General features: G+C 42.8%; 1 protein-coding gene across 1 annotated transcript in view; it reads right to left on the bottom strand.

Annotated features, from left to right (window-relative positions):
* LOC134541439 (ataxin-1-like) overlaps positions 1-18,863 on the bottom strand; it is a 194,879-nt gene extending 176,016 nt beyond the window's left edge. The window contains exon 1 of the mRNA XM_063384899.1: positions 18,592-18,863. The gene's annotated coding sequence lies outside the window, so the exon portion shown is untranslated. The remainder of the gene's footprint in view (positions 1-18,591) is intronic.
* Positions 18,864-20,985: the final 2,122 nt, after the last annotated feature.

Here is a 20,985-nt window from a genome sequence, read left to right as displayed (position 1 = left end):
GGTTTTTGTAGTGAACGATGTAGTGCTCTTTATTTTCCAGCGTTGTCATCAGCTTTGATTGCTTTGAGCCGGGCGGACACTGATTTACGGGAAGAAATGGCAGGTCTTTGTGACTTTCGTGGAGTTCGAGAGGGTACTCCACATCACACTCGATAATGTAGCCTGTGGGTGAATTTTCCGGAATAGACATGACATCAATTGATGTGTCTGTCCATTGGAAATGACGAATGGGGAGCGGCAGAGACATCGCCCACCCGTACAAGTTGTTTGCATCAATGTACTCCAGGAATGTGGATGGCTTGGAAGCATCATGTGTTTCTGGTACGTATGCGTTATTGGCTACGCAATGACGTTTAATGCTTTGCGCTACACCACCACGAATACCAGCCTCCACAAACATATACATGTCATAATCTGTGAGTAGCTCTAGCTGTACACCTGTGGTTCGAAGCATCGTGTCGAAAGCGAACCCAGGACAAGAAATGTAGTGAGACGGATCTAAACTATATGTTTCCAAGCAAAGACTGCGGAAATTCTCGAATACGTCCGCCAAAATCAGAACATCCGTCTTTAGGTACAAGTCAGCGTACTCCCCTAAGGTAGCACACTGAAACTTGTCCCAGACATTTTGTGCGTGAGCGTAATCCGCCTCGGAAATACCAGAATCAGTCAGAATATTAAAGAACTCATCGATGGATGGAAGACTAGTATCGTCTAGTCGAGCAAAAGAATCAATGAAGTCGTAGGGGAAGACTCCCTTGCGGGTAACCAACTCCAACTCATCAGGAGCGAAAAAATCAGCAGTACTTATAAACTTGTCTGCAGGCAGAACTCGGCGAGCGAAGCAAGACCCCGACTCATAAAACGGAACGTATCGACAAACTGAATGCTGAACTTATCATGTAACTTTTTGGAAAAAGTTATCAGCTTCTCCTCTGAATTCGGAATGATGAAGATGTCTTTACTATCATACCCCAACTTCCTGATAATGAAGTTCTGGTCGTATGCCAGGTTGTGGAAGAACACAATCAACTTTTTTGGTCTGCGCCTGAGAAGGTTGCAGTCATTACATGCAGACCCAATAAATTCGCCGGTGAAGTGATTGTGGTCACGAACTTTCTTTACAGCCCCTCCAAACTTTCCCCCACAGTAGCAACAACACCTTGCTTGCAGAAAAGCAGTGTTTTGTGCATGTGTGAGCGGAGTCATAGGAACATATGTAGAAAATATTTTCTGTACATCATGTCCAATCTCCACAATGCGGGATATGAATTTATCTTCTGCGTCACACCCCCTGTATATTTCAGGCTGTGAAGGAAGTGCAGAAGTGAGGTGTGCTGGAATGACTGTATTATCTGCTTTCACATAAATGCAGTAGCTGTATGCTTTATGCTTTTGGTACTGCAGTGTGTATGGCTCATCAGGATTCAGGTGACAGGTATGGATTTTCTCCAGAATAGCTTCAAAGTCACAATATACCACGATGGACATCTTATAACTGTGATGGAAGTTTTTGAACTTCAGAACAGGTGGCTGGTCGTTTTCATCAAGCTGTGGCATCTGCATCCTAACAGCAGCATGTTGTTTGCAGAGCTCACTGTGTTTTACCAAACACTGAAGACCAGTGAGCCCGCTAACCCTATCCTGATCATCATAATGCTTGAAGCATCTTTTACAAACATGAATAGCCTCAGTGTGTGTAGTGAGTTGGGACCGAACCAGAGCAGAAAATTTTTTAATGAATGTGAAATGGGACGAATTGTCATTGACCAAGAGCAGCAGATCGAAATGATGTTCTTTCTCTTCAGGAGCGACTCGTGCAGGAACAACATTCAGATTTTCGTCGATACTGTAAATGTTGATGGAGACTCCGGGGTTCTGTTTTTCAAACAGAGGTATTTGCTTGATTGGAGTAGGGAAGTCAATGTTGTTGAAGTTGAATTTATCTTCCAAGTCGTGGTAGCGCTGGTTCACACGTTCAGGATGCTCACCTTCCACATACTTGACAAGAATTGACCACTTAAAGCACATGTGGTCTTCAAGATTTTGCGGATTGATCACTGCGTATTTGTCTTTGATGCATGTAGGTAATTCGATGTAGGAGGTGGCACGGAGTGGATCGAGCTTGTTTATTCGTAGTTGAAGTCGCTTAACGGCCGACAAAGTCCATCCGGACCCCTTCCCCATGTAGTCTTCCTCCTCCCTGCAGATCTTAGAGATGGACTCGGTAACTGCCTCCTCCACCTCATGAACTGCGTAGAGGGGAACATTCATGGTTTTGAAGGCCCTCTTGTCTTCGCTGGCATCCGTAGGTTTTTCGTAGTCGCACTCGAGCACGATATTGAATTTCAGAGGTCCGTTCTCTTCAATCTCCTCCACAAGTTGGTTTATTATTTTGTTCTTGATGGAGTCCATGTACGTACAAATGTCCTTGGCAGAACTTGACGTTTTAACAGCAATGTAAGTCTTCAAATTACCCTTGAATCCTACTTCAGCGGTGATGAAGCCATGGGTATTGACCAAACCCGCGCCGGTCACCACCTTTGTTCGGCTGGTCGATGGTTTAGGCAGTACTGCAGGCTTAACTGCTGCCATCCTCTGCTTCTTTGTCGGAGGCGGAGCAGACCCCTTGCACACCTTGATGTGGGCTTTCAATTTGTCAGCCCTGACGAACTCCTTGGCACAGTTGTCGCAGGTATGTGCTATGCGGTTAGGGTTGAGACCACAAGCAGACTTCTCATGACATCTGGCATCATTAGCATAGGTGAAGGTCTTGTAGCAGAAGCTACACCGGGTGCCTGATGTCGTGGCGACAGCTCCAGTGCATGATACAAGGTGCTGCTGCATCTTGTCGCTGCGTGCGACCATCTTGCCACACAGATGACACTGCTGGAAGTCACGCTGCATGTTGTCAGAACACTGACGTTCGTGACGGTAGCGGTTGTGGGCCAGCGAAAACATGGCAGGACAGAAACGGCATTTCTGCACGGTAGATGCCACCACAGCAATCGGTAGTCCGGTCTCAACGTACAAAACACGTGAAGGAAGCTCGATGTACGGAGAACTATAACAAACGAATAAAGAAAACAATGTAGCTAGATGTTACACGAAAACAAACATAACCTCAAAACTCTAGCCCTCAAGCTTACTAACCTAAACTCTTAGCAATGTTACTAAATATAAAAGTTGCAAAAATAACCTCAAAACTCTAGCCCTCAAGCTTACTAACCTAAACTGTTAGCAATGTAACTAAATAAAAAAGTTGCAAACATAACCTCATAGCTGCTCCTTCATGTACAATCCAAAAAATGGTATAATATTTAAAGTACTGGTAAAAGTTAAAGCTGAAAAAGTATTCAATGTTAACTAAAAATGATTTATTACATAACCTCAAAACTACTCTAATGCACAACCCAAAAATGCTAGAATATTTAAAATACTGTTAAAAGTTTAAGCTAAACAATTCCTGTTTACCCACACATAAGTGTACAGAGAAAAAACTAGTTATCTTATAACCTACAAAAAAAGCTGAGAAACATAAAAATATTAACGAAACATGTAGCATACCTCAAAAAACGATGAAGTGGAGCTGCAGAAGATGATGTAGCGTTGGCGGTAGGAATCGTGGTAGCAGCGAAACTCACACACGAACTAACTCACTCAAACTCTAAGAACACACTGAAGCTCCGACAGCTAATCCCGGCCTTTTATAAGCAGTTCTGCTTTTCAACAACAGATGACACCAGGTGTAGTGTTGAGTCATAATTTATTTAGTTCTTTTATGTGGTATGCGGGATGCTCACTAACGTTCGCAAAACAAGGATGGCTTCGCTAGACATCAAGGAGAAGGAAGTTTGTCTTTCATGTTAATGCTTCTCAGCTGTCTCAAAGCATATTATTTGTCTGAGTAAAGTTATTATTTTTTAAATCCACCTGATAAAAATATTGTATGTTCTGATTTATTGACAGAATTTCACTTGTACTAGAACTATATCTTTGCTCAACAATGAGAAGTTCACAAGCTAGCATAATCTGTTTATGTATTTTTGTATTTTATTTTGTCATTTAAAATTTTTTATTAATTTTTTTAGTTATTTATTAAATATTTTTGTCTGTATTTTTATGATATCAAAGAAAACTTGTGGTGGTTTTCTTCGTGTGCTTCCGATTATTCTTGTCGATATTATGGTGGTTTTCTCCGTGTGCTTCCGATTATTATTGTTAATATTATGGTGGTTTTCTCCGTGTGCTCCTGATTATTCTTGACAATATTATGGCGGTTTACTCCATGAGCTTGCGATTATTCTTGACAATATTATGGCGGTTTACTCCGTGTGCTTCTGATTATACCTAACTAGACATCTGATGGATTTCTCCGAGTGCTTCTGATTAATCTTGATATTAAATTGATGGCTTTCTCCAAGTGTTTCTGATTATTCCTGGCTAGACATCTGATGGTTTTCACCGAGTGCTCCTGATTATTTGTTAGAGATCTATCTCTGCATGAAGAATTTTTTACTTACTGAGTCATGTCATTTTTATTCAGAGTTACATTTAATCAGTGAAATTCTGTCAATAAATCAGAACATACAATATTTTTATCAGGTGGATTTAAAAAATAATAACTTTACTCAGACAAATAATATGCTTTGAGACAGCTGAGAAGCATTAACATGAAAGACAAACTTCCTTCTCCTTGATGTCTAGCGAAGCCATCCTTGTTTTGCGAACGTTAGTGAGCATCCCGCATACCACATAAAAGAACTAAATAAATTATGACTCAACACTACACCTGGTGTCATCTGTTGTTGAAAAGCAGAACTGCTTATAAAAGGCCGGGATTAGCTGTCGGAGCTTCAGTGTGTTCTTAGAGTTTGAGTGAGTTAGTTCGTGTGTGAGTTTCGCTGCTATCACGATTCCTACCGCCAACGCTACATCATCTTCTGCAGCTCCACTTCATCGTTTTTTGAGGTATGCTACATGTTTCGTTAATATTTTTATGTTTCTCAGCTTTTTTTGTAGGTTATAAGATAGCTAGTTTTTTCTCTGTACACTTATGTGTGGGTAAACAGGAATTGTTTAGCTTAAACTTTTAACAGTATTTTAAATATTCTAGCATTTTTGGGTTGTGCATTAGAGAAGTTTTGAGGTTATGTAATAAATCATTTTTAGTTAACATTGAATACTTTTTCAGCTTTAACTTTTACCAGTACTTTAAATATTATACCATTTTTTGGATTGTACATGAAGGAGCAGCTATGAGGTTATGTTTGCAACTTTTTTATTTAGTTACATTGCTAACAGTTTAGGTTAGTAAGCTTGAGGGCTAGAGTTTTGAGGTTATTTTTGCAACTTTTATAATTAGTAACATTGCTAAGAGTTTAGGTTAGTAAGCTTGAGGGCTAGAGTTTTGAGGTTATGTTTGTTTTCGTGTAACATCTAGCTACATTGTTTTCTTTATTCGTTTGTTATAGTTCTCCGTACATCGAGCTTCCTTCACGTGTTTTGTACGTTGAGACCGGACTACCGATTGCTGTGATGGCATCTACCGTGCAGAAATGCCGTTTCTGTCCTGCCATGTTTTCGCTGGCCCACAACCGCTACCGTCACGAACGTCAGTGTTCTGACAACATGCAGCGTGACTTCCAGCAGTGTCATCTGTGTGGCAAGATGGTCGCACGCAGCGACAAGATGCAGCAGCACCTTGTATCATGCACTGGAGCTGTCGCCACGACATCAGGCACCCGGTGTAGCTTCTGCTACAAGACCTTCACCTATGCTAATGATGCCAGACGTCATGAGAAGTCTGCTTGTGGTCTCAACCCTAACCGCATAGCACATACCTGCGACAACTGTGCCAAGGAGTTCGTCAGGGCTGACAAATTGAAAGCCCACATCAAGGTGTGCAAGGGGTCTGCTCCGCCTCCGACAAAGAAGCAGAGGATGGCAGCAGTTAAGCCTGCAGTACTGCCTAAACCATCGACCAGCCGAACAAAGGTGGTGACCGGCGCGGATTTGGTCAATACCCATGGCTTCATCACCGCTGAAGTAGGATTCAAGGGTAATTTGAAGACTTACATTGCTGTTAAAACGTCAAGTTCTGCCAAGGACATTTGTACGTACATGGACTCCATCAAGAACAAAATAATAAACCAACTTGTGGAGGAGATTGAAGAGAACGGACCTCTCAAATTCAATATCGTGCTCGAGTGCGACTACGAAAAACCTACGGATGCCAGCGAAGACAAGAGGGCCTTCAAAACCATGAATGTTCCCCTCTACGCAGTTCATGAGGTGGAGGAGGCAGTTACCGAGTCCATCTCTAAGATCTGCAGGGAGGAGGAAGACTACATGGGGAAGGGGTCCGGATGGACTTTGTCGGCCGTTAAGCGACTTCAACTACGAATAAACAAGCTCGATCCACTCCGTGCCACCTCCTACATCGAATTACCTACATGCATCAAAGACAAATACGCAGTGATCAATCCGCAAAATCTTGAAGACCACATGTGCTTTAAGTGGTCAATTCTTGTCAAGTATGTGGAAGGTGAGCATCCTGAACGTGTGAACCAGCGCTACCACGACTTGGAAGATAAATTCAACTTCAACAACATTGACTTCCCTACTCCAATCAAGCAAATACCTCTGTTTGAAAAACAGAACCCCGGAGTCTCCATCAACATTTACAGTATCGACGAAAATCTGAATGTTGTTCCTGCACGAGTCGCTCCTGAAGAGAAAGAACATCATTTCGATCTGCTGCTCTTGGTCAATGACAATTCGTCCCATTTCACATTCATTAAAAAATTTTCTGCTCTGGTTCGGTCCCAACTCACTACACACACTGAGGCTATTCATGTTTGTAAAAGATGCTTCAAGCATTATGATGATCAGGATAGGGTTAGCGGGCTCACTGGTCTTCAGTGTTTGGTAAAACACAGTGAGCTCTGCAAACAACATGCTGCTGTTAGGATGCAGATGCCACAGCTTGATGAAAACGACCAGCCACCTGTTCTGAAGTTCAAAAACTTCCATCACAGTTATAAGATGTCCATCGTGGTATATTGTGACTTTGAAGCTATTCTGGAGAAAATCCATACCTGTCACCTGAATCCTGATGAGCCATACACACTGCAGTACCAAAAGCATAAAGCATACAGCTACTGCATTTATGTGAAAGCAGATAATACAGTCATTCCAGCACACCTCACTTCTGCACTTCCTTCACAGCCTGAAATATAAAGGGGGTGTGACGCAGAAGATAAATTCATATCCCGCATTGTGGAGATTGGACATGATGTACAGAAAATATTTTCTACATATGTTCCTATGACACCGCTCACACATGCACAAAACACTGCTTTTCTGCAAGCAAGGTGTTGTTGCTACTGTGGGGGAAAGTTTGGAGGGGCTGTAAAGAAAGTTCGTGACCACAATCACTTCACCGGCGAATTTATTGGGTCTGCATGTAATGACTGCAACCTTCTCAGGCGCAGACCAAAAAAGTTGATTGTGTTCTTCCACAACCTGGCATACGACCAGAACTTCATTATCAGGAAGTTGGGGTATGATAGTAAAGACATCTTCATCATTCCGAATTCAGAGGAGAAGCTGATAACTTTTTCCAAAAAGTTACATGATAAGTTCAGCATTCAGTTTGTCGATACGTTCCGTTTTATGAGTCGGGGTCTTGCTTTGCTCGCCGAGTTCTTGCCTGCAGACAAGTTTATAAGTACTGCTGAGTTTTTCGCTCCTGATGAGTTGGAGTTGGTTACCCGCAAGGGAGTCTTCCCCTACGACTTCGTTGATTCTTTTGCTCGACTAGACGATACTAGTCTTCCATCCATCGATGAGTTCTTTAATATTCTGACTGATTCTGGTATTTCCGAGGCGGATTACGCTCACGCACAAAATGTCTGGGACAAGTTTCAGTGTGCTACCTTAGGGGAGTACGCTGACTTGTACCTAAAGACGGATGTTCTGATTTTGGCGGACGTATTCGAGAATTTCCGCAGTCTTTGCTTGGAAACATATAGTTTAGATCCGTCTCACTACATTTCTTGTCCTGGGTTCGCTTTCGACGCGATGCTTCGAACCACAGGTGTACAGCTAGAGCTACTCACAGATTATGACATGTATATGTTTGTGGAGGCTGGTATTCGTGGTGGTGTAGCGCAAAGCATTAAACGTCATTGCGTAGCCAATAACGCATACGTACCAGAAACACATGATGCTTCCAAGCCATCCACATTCCTGGAGTACATTGATGCAAACAACTTGTACGGGTGGGCGATGTCTCTGCCGCTCCCCATTCGTCATTTCCAATGGACAGACACATCAATTGATGTCATGTCTATTCCGGAAAATTCACCCACAGGCTACATTATCGAGTGTGATGTGGAGTACCCTCTCGAACTCCACGAAAGTCACAAAGACCTGCCATTTCTTCCCGTAAATCAGTGTCCGCCCGGCTCAAAGCAATCAAAGCTGATGACAACGCTGGAAAATAAAGAGCACTACATCGTTCACTACAAAAACCTACAGCAAGCAGTATCGCATGGTCTAAAAATCATAAGTATACATAAAGTTCTTCAGTTTGAGCAGTCGGCATGGTTGGAGCCCTATATTCGGCTGAACACCAACAAGCGCAAAGCAGCAGCCAACGAATTCGAGAAGGAGTTCTTCAAGCTCGCTGTGAACTCGACATTTGGCAAACTAATGGAGAACAAGAGACGGAGGCTCAAAATGGAGTTGGTGTGCTCCGAGAAGCGTTTTAAGAAGTTGGTGTGTCGTCCGTCCTTCAAGGACCGCACAATGTATGAGCCAAACTTGAGTCTTGTCCACCTGAACCATGAGACCATTCTTTTCGACAAGCCGATCTATGCCGGACTCGCAGTACTTGATCTATCAAAAACACTCATGTACGACTTCCACTATAATACTATGAAACCGAAATATCAGGAAAATATTCATCTGGCATATATGGATACAGACAGCTTTGTGTATGAGATTCAGACACAAGACTTCTACCATGATCTAAGAGCGGACCCTAAGTTAATGTCTGAATTCGACACCAGCTGCTACCCTCCTGACCACCCATGCTTCTCCCCCATCAACAAGAAAGTTGTTGGCAAATTCAAAGATGAATGTGGGGGAGAAGTAATGAGCGAGTTTGTCAGTCTGCGGGCCAAACTCTATGCATACAGGTGCGGTGGTAAGGTCGAGAAGAAGGCTAAGGGCATCCAGCGTTGTGTGGTCAAAAACCGCATCACATTCGGTGATTACCTGGATGCCCTGCAAGACCACCACACAAGGACAGGTGTTAGAGCCATACGGTCGAGAGAGCATGTGCTGTACAGCGAATACAGCAATAAGCTAGCCATAACGTGGGAGGACGACAAACGTTTAATCTGTGAAGACGGTATCCGCACGGTCCCCCACGGCTATATCGGAGGCGATGAATAATTTTTTTTCTGTAAATAGTTTTTGTTGTAAATAGTTTGGCAGTTTGGTTGTTGTTTCCATTCGTCGTATAGTTTCAATTTTTTTATAGTTTTCATTTTGTTGTATAGTTTCCATTTTTGGTGTATAGTTTCCATTTTTGGTGTATAGTTTCTGTTTTTTTTGTTTTAATAGTTTCCATTTTTGTCGTATAGTTTCTTTTTTGTTGTATAGTTTCTGTTTTGGTTGTATAGTTTCTGTTTCAGTTTATGTTCTTAATTAAATATATAAGATTTTACCTACACATTACTTATTATTTTTTTAATTCTTATAACCTATATCCCCCCAAGGTACTGATACATATAAAATGTCTTAGAGAATGGTAAAATGTAATTATACGCAGACAATCAGTCTGTTTGTAGAAGTCATAGAGGTAGGATGTGTATGAGTATATTAATTAGGACTTGTCAGATACCCTGGTGGCAGTGACAGCAACAGAGAACTTGGTGAATACAGGCTACCGACTTGTCTCGTCTTGTCCCCCGACTTGTCTCGACTGTCTAGACTTGTCTCGACTCGTTCCCGACCTGTCTCGACTGACTACATAACACTTGGCGCCATCCGGCAGTAAATTTAAGAATTAAAGATGGCGACGGTGGCGTGCTCCGGCGGTAACTTTAAGAATTAAAGATGGCGATGGTGGCACTCTCTGGTAGCAACACTAGGAACTAAAGATGGCGACGGTGGCGCGCTCCGATGGTAACTTTAAGAATTAAAGATGGCGACGGTGGCACTCTCTGGTAGCAACACTAGGAACTAAAGATGGCGACGGTGGCATCATCTGGTATCGATTATATGAACTAAAATATGGCGATGGTGGCGCCATCTACCAGCCAACTTGAGAACCAAGATGGCGGCGCCTCTGGCAACTAATTTTTGAATTTGGCGCGCGATACTAGCGACTTCTACCAGCCAACTTGAGAACCAAGATGGCGGCATGCGACACCTGCCTGCCGACTCCCTAACTAATATTTTGAATTTGGCGCCATCTGGTAGTCTGTGCTGGAATTAAAGATGGCGATGGTATAATAATAATTTGAATTTCATGCATTTGGGAAGGCAAAGACACCCTCCCCCCTTTTATCATAAAACTTGACGTCAGTACGTGGCATATATAGATTATTTATTCCACCATATCCCAATTGGTCTCGTGGTCTAGTGGTCAAGGTGTCCGCCTCGTAACCACGACATCCTGGACGTTTTCACGTCCCATGGATCGAATCCCAGCCTCGGCACTGAAATTATTTTAGTTAAAGAAAAAAAATAAAATAATCCCTGCTGCTATCTGGTGGCGACCAACAGAACTATATGACGTCGCAAGATGGCTGCCTCCAGCAGACGGAAACAAGATGGTGGCCTGCAGCAGACGAAACAAGATGGCGGCCACCAGCAGACGAAAACAAGATGGCGGCCACCAGCAGACGAAAACAAGATGGCGGTTGATGTTTACATCGAATTTCAAAATTCGAAAAAAAAAATTCAAATCCAAGATGGCGTCCGTGACACAAAGTGCAACGGTGACGTCACGATTCGAAGTTGGTGGAAATTTCTAGAAATACAAAATGGCGGATGGATTGGCATACAGATTAGCATGGATTAGCATACAGATTAGCATAGATTAGCATACGGATTAGCATAGATTGGCATAGATTAGCATAGATTGGCATAGATTAGCGTAGATTGGCATAGATTAGCATAGATTGGCAAGGTCAAAGGTCATGATGACGTCATCCAAGATGGCCGCCGATGACGTCATCCAAGATGGCCGGCTCCTGGCTCCTCCGCCTGTTCTTGAACCCCCTATTTCCAACTACTGTAACGGGACATTTTTTCGTGCGTACATGGCTGATGAACGTAACGGGACACTTTTTCGTGTGTGCATGGTCGAAGGAAGTGACATAATCCCTAATCTTCAGCCCCCAGCCCCTGTCCTCATACATACTTTATATACCTACTAGCTGATGCTACTTTGGATCCCTGCTGAACAAGTTGTACCGCCCTGAGGAGCTGTTCCTGCGTCCAGTTGCCGTGAATTCCTTGTGATTTGTATCGCCCCATTTTCCGCTAAAAAATAAAATTTAAAAAAAAATTAAATAACATTTTGGTAGCGTGTTTTGATTAAGTGTTGAGTCTCTGGGTTTGAGTCTAGTGCAAGGAAGTGGTGTCAATTTATCTTGGCTTAAGTTCGTCTTTACGTCATTTTTCTATAGACAGTAGTGGTAATGCATTGAGGTAAGTAGGCTACGATAAAATCGAGCATTCCTCCTAAAATTATTACGAAACAATATTGTATTTTAAATTATGTTTAATTTGAAACTAAACAAAAATAGTTTTGTAATAACAGTACTCTTTGGATTCCAGTGAACAAACATGTGTATGATGGAATCTTGAGCAAACTTTCAATTAAATATTCTTCATTAACAATAAATTTAAAAAAAAAACTTTAATTTATTTATCACCTGGTTAGAACTCAAACCCATGACATGCATGCATAAGATAATAACAGTAGGTTCACAATGCGAAGTAAAATTATTCTTCGAAAACCATTTTTGAAATTTAATTTGCCTATGAATTAATAATTAATGTGGTAACCAAGGCGTCATATATATACATATTTAAGTAATGACTGTTTTCAGTTACATGCTTAACAAACAAAATACTTGGGTAATTAAACGAGGAAGGTTTCAAAATAAAATAGCAATATTAATTCATAACTTCATAACTTCTATAAGTGGCGGTATTGGATCTATGAGGTATGGCGTTATTGTATACAATTACACTTACTTAATATTTTCCTATTTAATATTTTTAAAAAAAAATTAGGATATTCTTTGCAGTACTAGTTTTTATTGACATGTCAAAGAGAATATATGCGCAAAGTCGGAGATGCATATGAATAAAATTCTTAACATAGAGCCAATTGTATAAACACAACATAAATTTTTACTTACTGGAATCACCTGCTAGCATCAAGGATGCCATTTCTGAAGCGCTGTCCAAATTCATGTGCGACCAACTTTCACAACTGTTGTGACTCGACTAAAGCCTCGCCGAGTGGGGATTACAAAAACCCAAAGTAGGTAGTCGGGGCAAGGTACAAGCGCTGGAAATACCACTGAACAAAAAAAGTGGCGTTATTGTAGCCATGGCGTTATTGCATACGGTTACCCTATATCTCGGAACTATACAGCAAGCAAGGAGCGGTCACGGTTTATTAAAATTGCTACCGATTAGGGCGTTGACAAGAAATTTAAGTCTTAATCTGGTGACGCCACTTAATGAATGTCCTCTTGAATTAGCTCTGCTATCCGAGACTATCCACAACTCTTCTTCGATATAAGCTTGATTTAAATTAACAGTCCGGCAGTTTAAACGTTCATGCGATTAGCTGATGAATCGGAAAAATATTTCTGAATTTTCTGTAAATTAGAGAAAGCTGTTTTTTTATATAGTTGAAAATACTTCTATTGAGTGTTTTAGATTTTTTGTGTACAATTTGTTAAGCAAAAAATAAAACCACAGTTAGAAATCTATAAATAAACTGGTATTTAACCCATTGCATTTCTTGAGAATTCTGATATATATTTGAAATATATTAAAATTTATAAGAAACATACTTGTTTTAGATCTGTCTGATGTGCGATGACAGCCATGCCACATTCGCCACTGTCGTCAGGGCAATACAGATCTGTGGCGAACCTTCCCCGGTGTCGTCTGAACGAGCAAATAGTCTGAGCGGTGTCGTCTGAATGAGTGACTAGTCTGAGCGATGTTGTCTGAACGAGGGCCTGGTCTGAGCGATTTTGTCTGAACGAGCGACTGGTCTAATCGGTGTTGTCTGAACAAGCGTCTGATCTGAACGGTGGTGTCTGAACGAGAGACTGGCCTGAGTGGTGATGTCTGAACTCTGGTTTCTGAACGAGCTACTGTTCTGAGCAGTGTTGTCTGAACGAGGGTATGGTCTGAGCGATATTGTCTGAACGAGCGACTAGTCTGAACAGCGGTGTCTAAACGAGAGACTATTCTAAGCGAAGTTGAACGTGCGACTGGTCTGAACGGTGGTGTCTGAACGAGCGACTGGTCTGAATTTTTTTGTTTGAACGGGTGCTGGTTGCTGGTCTGAGACCAGGGAGTACTGTTTGCTAAACCAATAACTGGTGTGAAGGGTTATATCAAACTCTCTCTCTCTCTCTCTCTATCTCTCTCGCCCCGTTTCAGTCATTACATTTCCTATTGAGGCAATTTCACCATACATCTCGCCGCAGGGTTGCAGCAGTGTGTATTGCTGCAGTTGCGGTGCCGCTTCGCGCATAAATCCTGGAGCCCGAGTCCAGGGTTGTGGTGTACGGCAGAGCCGCACTACTTCCTTCCTTGTGTGTGGTTAGCCATGTTCGCAACATGGAAGTGGGGATGTGGCGCGGTTCACACGGACACCCAGTCACTGGACGAGCTACGAACCCTGTATCTCAGGTGCTGTCTGCCTCGCCTCACCCGAGCACATCCGAGCACATCCGAGCACATCCGAGCACACCCGAGCACATCCGAGCACATCCGAGCGGAACTCCCGCGGAGATCCTCCAAGCACTCCAAGCACTCGGCAACACATCTTCTTCGTCTTCACTTCTTCGCAGGCGCGGCTCCTGAGGCCCGGCGCCGTAGGTTCTTCATTTCGAAGTGAAACTTCTTTGCTGGTTGGGCTGCACAATTTTCGAGCGTTACGAAAACCTACGATAGCTTGAGGGAACCGGTAGAGGCGACGGCAGGGGAGACGTAGAAATGACGCAGCTTACTTAGGCACTTGCATGCTTGCACACATGCACACTTGAATATTTTACACTTGCACACTTGAATACTAACGCAATAGCAAAATTTAGCCTTCGCATACTTGGACATCCATATTCTGCTACCTCAACTAAAGATATTTATGTTTCCTATGCCTAAAAATATAATAAGCAAGATGTTTCGCTTCTGGCGCACGTGGATTACACGCATGCCTTTTTTTTTGTTTTGTTTGTTTCATGATTTCATATAACAAAAACATTTAAGTATTTTATTGTCTCGCATAATTAATTACGCAATTCCAAGGGAATTTATAAAACTGGCCCGAGGAATTATATGAAGAAAGAATATTAAAATTTCTTAAGCTAAATTAGCAAAACCATCTTCGAAACCCAAGTTCCAAGTTGGCTCACAATTTTATTTGGAAGCATTAATTTTTTTTTTTTAATTTCTGGGGGAGGGACTCTGAAAAGTAAACAGCCCAGGGCCACGTAACGTACAGAAAGTAGTTCCCATTAGGGCGTGAATACTGCGCGCTGGTTCGAAGCCTCGCTCGCACTAGAAGCAGCAGCGAGAGTCGCTCTTATCATCCCGCATCACTAACACAAACCCCCCCCCCCCTAAATTCACTGTATTTTCTAACAGTGAGCCTGTTAAGGGGTACACACTCCTCGGTAGCAATTGGTAAAAAATATATATATCGCAGGTTCGATGACTTCTAGGATAGACTCTACTGGCCGTGTTCCAAAAGACTTTTGTTATACAAAGTGATCTGTGACGCGATATTGTCGACAAAATCTGCGACGTATTTTCGTTGTTTGCGTTACGTCAATTCCTTAGCTTAAAAATTACAGCCATACAATTTTAACCTGTGTAAATGCTAAATGCACGTGTAAATGAAGTTACTGGTGTAAATATGTGTTTATGGTAATCATAAATGCTACTAAAAAAAAGATACTTTAATATTGGTTAAATGCACGTATAGTTACTATAGAATTATTTTAAAACATAAAATATATATTTGATGGTGCTATAAATAGTAACGATTTATTACGTAAGTTACGGTGATATTATGTTTTCTTTGACGTTTGTACTGAACTCGTGCTGTACTTTCCGACCACAAGTGCAAGATGCTAACAAGAGCGAGTTCAAGCGCTCCAATTGGAAGCTTTGCAAAATGCAAATGACCAATTGACAAACGAGTTGGAACACTGCCACAGTCAGTCCTCTTGCATGATCGGGCAGATGTCGCCTGTCCATTGGTTGTTGACTAGCCAGACTTCTGAGATGGCTTGACTCTGATGGATGGTCTCTCGGGGCAGACAGACGCAGGGCAGAACTAAAAGTGTTAGAATTTAGGCAAGCTTTGAACTGAATTCGCGCATTATCCCGGTCTCAAATTCTCAGTTTTATAAAACGCTAAATCGTCACTTCTATGGCTGTATCCGAATACATAGGGATGCGTCCTTAGCACACACATCCCTACATCCCTTAGCAAATGCAGCCACAATGTAGAGGACGCATTTCTAATGGATGGATAGTATCCGAATACTTTTACTGCTAGCACCACCTTTTGACTGTCAGTCGTACTAATGTTCACGCAGCCATTTTGTGTAGGAATATCTACGAATATTCAGCAAAACGTAAATAATAAATACCTACCAATTAAAAAATAATGTAACGTGTATGTTATACATGTTAGCGATCCAAATAAAATACATTTTATAAATTGTAAACTTTAAAAATACTTATGAGTTTTGAAATATTCTTTAAGTTTAAATTCGTATTTTGATTATATTTATTAACGTCTTCATTTGTCTCTGTTTAAGTTATCACTTTCGCTTATAATGTTTTAAACAAATCTTATGCTGAAAATCTGAAGTAATATTATACACAAACAAAATAAAACCCGATTCCGAAGCTAATGGATGTAGGGACGCGTTAGTGGATGCGAGTGTCGCATCCCTAGAAATCTCGAATTAGTGGATGCGTGAAGGGATGCATCGGCATCCCTTGTGATAATTCGGATTCAACACAAAGATGGCCGCGTCCACTACGATGCACTATTAGTGGATCCCTTAGCTAAGGGATCCATTAGGCCAGTATTCGGATGCAGCCTATGTGAATATGAGGCGGCTAGTGCTGTCCTCGAACAGCGTGTATATAGTCTAATTCATGTAACTTGCCTTAAAAAGGACATCTCTCAAAAGTAGTTCCAATGGTCTACGTAACCTCTGCCACTGTAGTTCTACCAACAGTGCTTGTAAACAACTTCATGCGGTTTTCAGTATTAGTAAACGAACATCACGCGTTGCTTTGCAAATGACAGTCGGGAAATTGGTATCCCTGGTAGAGTGGTCGGCACTACTTTTGGGAATTCCGAGACAAGTTACGTGGCACAGACTATACAAAAAGGGTCGGTCATTTGTTCCAGTTGCTATGGCTCTCAGTAATTTTCACATTTCAATCTAGTAAGCTTACGGTTCGAACGCTTCAAATCATCTGTTTTCTGTGTCTTCCACCATGGTGGTCCGAAAGTACAGCATCCTTTAGATTGCAATTTTTTTTTTTAATTTGACTGTAGTGAACTATGCGGCTTGTAGCGTGCTCTGCAGTTCTACAATTGTATTAGTTCGGTGTCAGGTTCGTGGGTACATAAAACACAACCACCCCCCTCCAATGATATCCATTGACATCTCACCTTTCATCGATATTTTCTCATATTACACTCATTCATTCAAACATTCATTCATGTGAGAACACAGCGGGGTTCAGATAACCGTGTATTCGTCAGGTAGTCTTCAATATACTTACTTCATCTATCGCTAGGACATTGCACAGAGCTGGGCTCACTAGCGTACACAGACACTCATGCTGTGTACAGCGCTACAGAAGAACACACGCCATTTGCAAACTGTTCATGATATCCGAGTGACGTCTGTTTACGAAAAGTATTTTAGAATACGCCGAAGGGGGGGGGGGGGATGGGTAGTTACGATTTATTATCTCGTTTTTAAAACTTTATTTTTAGGAGAGTGAATACGGCTAAAAAGCGTGTCTTTTTTCCTTCAAAAGTTATTATTAGACGTGAAGCGCCCGGTTAAGATTCTTGAAAGCACCCAAGGGCCTCTGATTACATCTTTGTATTTATTTCACCATCGTATAATGTTACGTTCAGCACCCAGATCTCACAGTAGCCCCATGCCGACCGCGCTAGCAACACCTAACATTCCGCCCCACTCACCCCTGAACAGGCTAAGTGAGTACTTTCTAACCTTGCACAATACTATCGCCTTTTTTTACAAGCACGCGCGCGCGCGCACACACACACACACATACATGTATAGCACGCTCAAAAACAATGAGCACAGAACACTCCCCCACGTTATCTTATAAATTTGTGACCTTGAGTGTAGTAGAGTAACCAAAATTTCGGTACACACAACTCAAACATATTCTTAATATAGTGATGTTTACCTGATGGGTCTCTGGAACGTACCAATGTACCATACAATGTTCCTGCAACGTAATACAAGTCGCTAGACACTGTAGGAATTCACGGAAGAATTGTGCATGTTTATTGTCGGCTGACTTGTAAGGGGCAAAGCGTCTCAAATAGGTAGCATGTTGTTCGACACTTCTTTGGTTCGGGGTTTCTTAATGGTCTACACACAGAAGAGGATACTACCCCCCCCCCCCCCCCTTCGGTAAAAGATACACTGGATAAATTATCATGATAATTTTTATTTCAGATACGTATTTTTATTATCTGCAGTGCACAACTCAACTGGCCTTTCTGTGCTCAAATCTTTTCAGTGTTACAACCTGTACTTTTCGCACATTTACCGTGAACGTTTTCAAGAGTGCAGCGCTAAGAACATCGAAACATCGCACCAGTTCCACCAGCCCACTAGCGTAGCGCGACGCGACAGTCGCGTCCAAACCCGTTCGTCTCATCTGAGACGTCAAGCGCAACGGACTTTCACGGTTAGAAAACAATTTCTCATTTCCATCGGGTAGCAGGCGTGACGTTAACTGAAATCAGGTTCGGGATTTTGTTTTCTAAAAAATGGTCAGACTGGAATTATTGGTAATACTGTTATTACTCCCGTTTTTTTTTTTTGTTTAAGGTTTCGTAACACTGACTTTAACCTCTAATAGTTCACGCAATGTTTTTTTTAGCGGTATAGAGTGGAATGTTGAACTTGAGTTCGCTCACGTGTGTCGATTAAAAGTAACTGATTTTGTACGATAGTATTGGTAAGGGTAAATGGTTGAAACGCTCGGCAACAATGAAGCGACGCAACTGACCTTCACGGGGATCGCAGGAGCTGTCCGACTTCCCTGCCTCGGCATTCCACAAGGCGGCGGCCTGCTGCAGGGGGGGGGGGGGGGGGAGTCAACGATACACTCACGCACTCACTCACGCACAGGCGGTGACGTCACGGCAGGGATATTTGCCAGCGGTAACGACACGCACTCTCTCCCGCCCGGCGGCCTGGCTTGCACTGCAGCCCTGCAGCCCGGAGCGCGCCCACGCCGCGAGTAGCGGAGGGAGGAAGAGGGGAGGGGGGGGTCGCGACTGCAGCGCTGCCACGCGGCGAGCGCGCGCAACTCCCGCGGCCAGACCAGTTCGTTACACACACATGCACTATACACACGAGCGGGCGAGCTGTTCTCAAGGTCGTGCCTCCCCCCTCCCTCCCCCCACGAGGGATGGACTACCCCTCCCCCTCCACTACACGACTACAAGCGTACGGCATGTAGTGTGTGTGTGTGTGGGGCTGTGTGTTGTTTCCAGCGGGGGGGGGGGAGGGGGCGCGAGGCACGCCACGTCAATGGGCTCCTCGCACCCGGGCGCTCGCTACGATCCCCCCTCCTCACCACCCACCCTCCTAGGACCCGGGGGGGGGGAACCGGCGTTGCCATGACGATACTCGACGGCGCGGGATCGCAGGGCAATAATCGCGCATCCGCCAATCAGTCGCGCGCCGCCGCGCCGTCCGTCCGGTGCACGCGGTGCAGTGCGACAACCGGCGAGTGTCTCACGGTGCGAGCTATTCTGCTTGACGTCTCTCGTGGCATTGTTGTCGCAAGATGCACGACGTATCACGGTTCACACAGCAATGAAAGCAGTCACGAAAATACTCTGCGCTGTACTACTTCGAGCTGAAATGTCGTACAAAAAAAGAAGTTAATGTAAAGACAGGAAAAATTCGCGATAGGCTAAAATAAAAAATAGTTATACCTCAGTGCTGCCTCTGCTATTGGCTCACAACTCACCTGGATGACTCTGGGCCAATTAGAAACACCCGGCCAAAGCTGTATCGAATCACAGGCTGCTACGTTGGGACGTCTAAAAACACAGCAGCCCAATGAGTGGGTGACATTTGACCGAGTGTACGTAGAACTATGGAGTTCATCCTGCAGGGAACTCAACAACAACAACAGGGTGTTACGTACTTTAGGACAGTTTTGCATCTCAGCAGCATTTTTTTTTAATTGACATGATATGATTGGCCACTGCCTCGGCGGCGCGGCGTTCAAAAGTTCAAAATAATTTTTATTGTTTGAATCTATTGAGCGTCCGGCGCGAATTTTTCCGGTCCCTAAGTATATGGTTCAGGAATGGGTTTCAAAGGGAAGGTGCCCCGAATACAATATTCAAAGAGCTACCAAATGAAGATCCTCGAGAATATAAAACACTTGTGAGAATGACATCCACACATGTGGAAATACTCTTAAATGTAGTGTAGATACATATATGAGGGATGTTATACCTGACAGAGTGAACCATATACGAGCTGATAATATGGAGACGTCGTTGGTGTATGGAATAGTGGTGATATTGCTGGGAACTCTACAGTCGATGTATACACAATTCTAGTACAGAGGGCTTGCTTGCGGTACCTATTAATAAAGTACTGCCTGTATTTCATTCGTTGAATCAATTCCATCAATCAGCTGTAACTGTCTGAGCTACAGTGCTACATGTCTTCCAATTACATCACATTTATGTTCTAATTCTTTTGGATTCGGGACAGACATTGTTAAACTTTTATTTAAATCTTTGAGTTCATTCACGGCAGCTAGGATTTCAGACAGTTCTGTTGACGACTTAGTTTTTGTTCTTGGTGTTTTTGGTGACTTCATTGGTTGTATTATGTCAGCGATGTTGTTGCTGTTGTCGCTAGGATCAAGGCCTTTATTATTTTCTGATGATTCTTCAGACAACACGTTTCCTAACGTTGATGCATGATGTGGTTCCTGAAATTAACATCACTCTTTTATTCTTCGGGTACCGAATATGGAAGGATATGCAATAAGGATTCCATTCAAAGGTGGAATTTCTCAGGTTGGTGTGGCGCTATTTATGGAAAACACGTAACAATTCAAGCACCGCCAAATTGTGGTACCGAATGCTGTAACTAAAAAGGAACAAATAGTATAGCGCTCCTACCATTGTGGATTACAATTATTGTTTTAGATACGTAGATATTGGCTCATATGGTAATAATGCAGATGGTGGGGTATTCCAAAACTGCTCTTCGTATCCTAGAAAAAAACGTGTTGTTGCCTGAAAATGGCGGTCCAGTTGGCGGTGTTTCCTTCCCTTTAAAGCTGTACTTACTAAAGGTCTTCAAACAAACACCAACTACAAGAGAAACAAATATAATTTTAGACTGACTGAGCTGTGCAAGAAGG

Source organism: Bacillus rossius, chromosome 18 (genome assembly GCF_032445375.1).
Source record: "Bacillus rossius redtenbacheri isolate Brsri chromosome 18, Brsri_v3, whole genome shotgun sequence".
Taxonomy (NCBI): domain Eukaryota; kingdom Metazoa; phylum Arthropoda; class Insecta; order Phasmatodea; family Bacillidae; genus Bacillus; species Bacillus rossius.
This window is presented reverse-complemented; position numbering and strand designations above follow the sequence as displayed.